The sequence below is a fragment of the Beta vulgaris genome, chromosome 4 (genome assembly GCF_026745355.1).
Source record: "Beta vulgaris subsp. vulgaris cultivar EL10 chromosome 4, EL10.2, whole genome shotgun sequence".
NCBI lineage: Eukaryota > Viridiplantae > Streptophyta > Magnoliopsida > Caryophyllales > Amaranthaceae > Beta > Beta vulgaris.
The window spans coordinates 4,823,362-4,829,439 of record NC_079205.1 but is presented as its reverse complement, the minus strand read 5'-3'; positions in this window follow the sequence as shown (position 1 = coordinate 4,829,439).

Below are 6,078 nucleotides of genomic sequence, written 5' to 3'. Positions count from 1 at the left end.
AGTAGTATTAGTATATGATGAGTTGGAAAAATCCTCATATTAATGTTAAAGTCTCCCATTACCGTCCCATCTCATCTTGCGCCCACGGTTATTGACTTTATGTTTTTGTCGCTTCACAACTTCCTTTTTATGCAACTCTCTACTCCGACTTGCTATTATGAGCCCTGGAATAGATCTAAGCCGCAGATCTGTGGACCATCCGCAAACTACTCTTATTCTTAAGTAATCAATTATGGGTGAATGTCAACTAGCTTATTTGGTTAAAACATTAAGATAAGGTGTTTATGATCCAAGATCAAATTCATCTAAATCATTTACCCTTGTGGCATCATTATTGTCCAGAATTTCTAGCATAAATCATTACATTGAGTTATGATATATGGAAATGCGTTCGGATCCTCTAGACTTACTAGAGAACTTCACCATGTAAAGTTTGGCTAATCTCGGCCTTTCATTTAAAGCTACAGCTATTAGTTCAAAACTAGATAATTTTAACCGATTTAGCACGCTACTGGACGCTTATTTGTTGCCATAGTTCATAATCACAAACCAAAGCTACTCTACCAATCTATTGTATCAAATATCAATCACAATTTTTTTTAAACAAAAAAATCTCCATCACACGACTAAGAACAATATTGAAGGAGATTGATCATATAATTTGAGTGGTCTATATCCATATACTTTGGAACAATGTAAGTTGAATGAAACTCCATTTCTTTTCATATTATATATTTATTTTGTATTTTTCTACAATACATGGTTGCGTCAATGCTAATTATGTTACGGATGTATATTTTACGTTCTTATGTAATTCAATGCTTTTGTCAACATAATATAGACAACTACTCTGTCCATCCCATTTTATAGTTGTTGTATTTCATTTTGGGTGTCCCAAAATGTTATTCCTATTTCTCATGTTTCCATTTTTCAACATCAGTTTTTACTCTCTTTCTCTCTTTCTCTCTATCTCCGTCCCTTTTCACATAGGTTTTTGATACTCTTATGTAATGTTCCTCAACTTTCATTGGTTGGATATAATAAAAAGCATTTTTTACTCTCTTTCTCCTCTTTTCACATGCCCATCCGTTTAATTTTCTCATTCTTTTTCATTTTTTTATGAAAATAATTCCAAAAAAACAACTTCCAATGATACAAGTACATAATAATCATTATTTCCTTAATTTCTAGAGTTTTAAATAAGTGATTGGAGTTTCATTTTCTTGATTTTTATTTTTGGATAATTATGTTGTATTAATTAGATATAGATATAACAAATTGTGATGAGAACTAGTAGTTAACTATCATATAGCTATGATATGTGTCTTAGAGCATCTCCAATGGTTTGATATAAGGGCATGCTTGCAATTTTTGCTAAATATGTAGTTGTAGCTTAATCATTGGAGAGAAGAAAAATAAACCTGCTTGCAAGTAAGTGTAGCCCAAACAAGCAGAGTAGCTTGAAAAAAATAAGAGGGAACACATCCCATTATGATATGCCATGTGGAAACTTCTATTTATTTCTATGTTTTGAAAAAAATGACACGCTAAAAAGTGATGTAGCTTACTATTGGGATACATTGTAGCTAGCAAGCAATGTTGCTTAAAAGGCTGATGTGGCAAGTCAAGCTACAAGGTGGAGATGCTCACCATTGGAGATGCTCTTACTTTGCATAGTACCTCATTAAAGTAATGATTTATATTATGTATCTATTAGTATTATTGTTATTAATAGTTGAAATGGTCCATTGTGAATCATGTGTTTTAGCTTTAATGGGAAACTCGTCTATAAATAATGAATCAAATGATCATATATATGTGTCGAACAATTGGTTGGATCCCTCGTATTGACATGAAATTTGATATGGTGGACAATGCTTGGATTTCTTTGGTCAAATTATTGGGGAAGATATGTTTTAATGTTTGTAAACATTGGAAAAACAAGAGTAAGAAGGATAAACTTGTGACATAGAAAATTTTTATGTGCAGAAGAGGGTTATTGTCGTCTTGACAGAAAAATCCTAAAATCCAAAGAAGAACAGGTTGCAAAGTATGCCATGGTATCTCTTTAGCTAAGGCCACTGGAAATTATCATCAAGCTCTTTTGTATTTGAGAAGAATCATGTAGTCCATTAAAAAATAAACTAGTCACTTATTGTCATCACAAAGAAAAATAAATGAAGTACAAATCATTAAAATTGTTCTTACATATGATTTTGATATTCACCCTAGAGCAGCACATGAGCTATTGGTGCATATGTGGGTGAAACATCTAATCTTGGCTACACCCGTTAATATCACAAAAATTATCTAAGGAATAAGCGCCAAAGAGACATGATGATGAAAAATCTAAAAGTTTCTTAAGGTACTTTCACTTGCAAGTAATGGATAATTCTTTTTTCCAATATTCAGTTCAGTTGAATTGTTAAGAAAGAATAACAAACATATTTTGGGGAGTTGCAAAGATTATCTTTGACTATGCTTCACTTGGAGACATATATAGTTGCCTTTGATACTACATTTGGCACAAATAAAGAAAATACACCGCTTGGTTTTTTTGTCGATTGTAACCATTTCAAGGAGATAGATTTTTTCGGAGGTGCTCTATTATATGATGAAGCAAATGAATCTTTCAACTTGTTATTTGAAACCTTTCTAGCAACCATTGACTAAGCATCTAAAGACTATTTACACTTCAAATTAAAACATTGCTATGGGAATTGCTATTGCAGAAGTGATGCTGAATGTGTGGCATGGACTATGAACTTGACACATCAAGGAAAATGCAAGAAAGCTTTTGTTAAGCAATGGAGATGATATTCTTACAGAATTCAAAGCATATATGTATAGCAATGAAGGAGAGGTAGAGTTTGAAGGAACTTTTAATGCATTGCATGCGAAAGTGAGAAAGATTACTTAGTTAGTCTTCATTTATGCCTTCAAGAACTAGTGGGTGGAGTATTATATAAGATACATAATTTCCTTGGAAATTCGGAGCACTCAAATAAGCAAGAGCTTCAATTCAGATTTAGAATATTATCTAAAATACAACATGGATGTTATGTGATTTTTCAAACAATTGGAGATAGTATTTTATTTAAAGCGTCAAACACTAGTGGAAAAATGAAGAAGGGTTGCGCTGAAAAAGACCTGTAAGGCTCGCTTTTTGACAGCAGCCCTTCACTTTTTAAGTAGGGTTGCGCTAGACAAGCGCAACCCTTCACAAGGAAGGGCTACGCTTTTTACGTAAAAGCGCAGCCGGTCAAGCTTAGAAGGGCTGCGCTTTTACCTAAAAAAACGCAGCCCTTCCTACCAAAAAATAATAAAACACAAATTTTTTTTTTCGACATTTTTTTTACTATTAAACTCACATTTTTGAATTTTAACATTTGCATTAAACTTCAAAGTAAACCATCCAAATCCAGAAGAGAAGAAATTACAGAAGAAAAGAAATTATAGATCTACAATGCAACTAAACCCAAATATACAGAAGAGAAGAAATTATAGATCTACAATGCAACTAAACCCAAAACAAATAAAAAGAACGAAACGAAAAGGAACAAAAACTAATATACAAAAGAGAAGAAATTTTAGATCTGAAAATACAAGAACATTAATCAAAACAAAGATTAAGAAATTATATAGATCTGAAAATACAAGAACACTGCCTCCAAACATTAACCTAATAATGTTTAAATACATAAAACAAAACCCTAATACATAATTGAGGAAATAATAGAATTCGGAAAAACTTAAAATGCCTATTTGGAGCCTTATACGAACTCGGATGGCTTAAAAAGCCTATACATCACAGCATAGCGGTGTGTTTGACTCGTTGGCCCGTTCCGCTTCCGAAAAGGTATCACAATAGGCAATCGGACTCCATTGAGATGATTAGTGCAAATCATTTCAGGCTTTTTGTCGCAAAGTTTCTAGGAGTTTTTGAGAGAGAAGAGAGGATGATAGAGAAGGAGGAAAGGGAGGAGGGACAGGAGAGAGAAGGACGAAAATGGAGGAGGGACGTGAGAGAGGAGAGAGAAGGAGGGATAATATATTTGACGAATCCCGCTTAATATTTGAAGCCCGCGAATTTTTTATTTCAAATTTTTAAAAGAAGGGCTGTGCTTTTCTTCAAAAGCGCAGCCCTATATGACAGAAGGGTTGCGCCTTTGAAGAAAAGCGCAACCCTTCACTTAGTAGGGCTGCGATTGTAGAAAAGCGCATCCCTTCTGAGTGTGAGAAGGGCTGCGCTTTTCCTAAAAGCGCATCCCTACTAAGTGAAGGGCTGCACTTTTCTTCAAAAGCGCAGCCCTTCTGTTATGTAGGGCTGCGTTTTTTAAAAAAAGCGCAGCCCTTCACTAATAGGGCTGCGCTTTTAGGAAAATAAAGTGCAGCCCTTCCTTTTTTTCCCCTAGTGAAAACAAGAGAAATAATGAGTTTATGCTAAAGCAAATGAAGAATCAAGACGGGGATGATTTCTTTACTTATCAAGTTCGTAAACTATACACTCTTAAATTTTTGCAAGCTTTCAAGATTAATTAGTATGAATTGTATACTGCAACTTATGTTAAGGATCATGTAGAAGGTCAACTTCACAATGAATATAGAGTTGTCATATTTAACCTAGAGAATGATAGCTCTATTGATACAGATAGAATACCAAGTATCTGGTGATGCTTCGATTAAAATGGTTTCATGTAGCTGTAGAAAGATTGAAAGATTAGAGACACTAAGTGGTTTCATATAGTTGTAGAAAGCATGAATGTTAAATTGATTCCTGAAAAATAAATTTTGAAACACTATACGTCTATGCTAGAGAAGCTAGGAATAGAGCCGTACAAGATAGATGTGAGAGGATTGTCCTTGAGGACCTTCGACTAGAAGCTACTCATAGGTATAGAGCTTTATGTATAAAAATTTTGAAAGTCGCTTGTCAAAGATATAGCTTTGTAGAAGTATCCTCATTGGTCGATAATGAGTTGGATAATATTATTGGTGAGATTAACAAGAAACTGTCAAGCATAAAAGCAAAGCAAAGCAATCAAGTTGCTTTCGTTGTCACCGATTTGAATGGAAAAGTGCAGCCAAGTGATGCAAAAGACTATATTTAGCAAGGCTACTTTAAGAAAAAAACAATCGAAAAAAGGCAGGAAGAAGGAAAAAAGGTTGGAGAGAGAAATTTCATGATAAGAATGTTAAAACTCAACCATCTCAAACAAGTGAGACCAACAAGCACGACATGAAGAATGCATCATCAGATCAATAAAGTAAAGAAAATCAACCACCACAGGTATAGTAAACAAATGTTCTAAACTTGTTATTATGCCATACTATGTATTACCAATTCTTTTTTTCCCTCACAACAACTTGAAAAGCATGTTGTTAGAAAATATTCTTTATTTATTAAACATAATACTATTAAATCTTATGCTATTTTAAAATGATTATTTTGAATAATATAAAAGATCATTAGAACAGGAACTAGAGAATGCCTTACCGCACCTCCGTCTAGGCACACAACCACAAATATAATTCTTACATTTTTGAAAAAAAATATCTACACTTTGTACTTTAGCACTATTCACATCCTATTTGACCATATCTTTTATGTATGATTTATACATAAGCAAAATAAAGACATATAGATTTTTATTGAATTTGTCTCAACATTATTAACTTTTTACAAATAGGTATTGAAGATTTTTTTTATGGCATGATCAAAGTTTTATATTAACAAATATGAAAGTTGAACTGCGTACTTAAATTATTAAGAAATAGATGTTGTATATTTGGATATTATGTTATCACTTACTACTTAGTTCTTTAGTTAAGCGTTAATATTATAGGTTATTTTTGACAAAGACAACTATAGTTGATTAAAAATAAAATCGAATCGTAAATTGAGACAGACCAAACCGTTTCTCTTTGGTGGCGATTTGGCATAATTTGTATCATTATATTATTTGATTCCTTGTTTGCCAAAATGTTGAACCTCATATCAATAATATGGTTTGAATAATTTCCCAAACCACACTACGCTAATAATATCCCTAAGGATTTATTCTTTTCAATTTAATT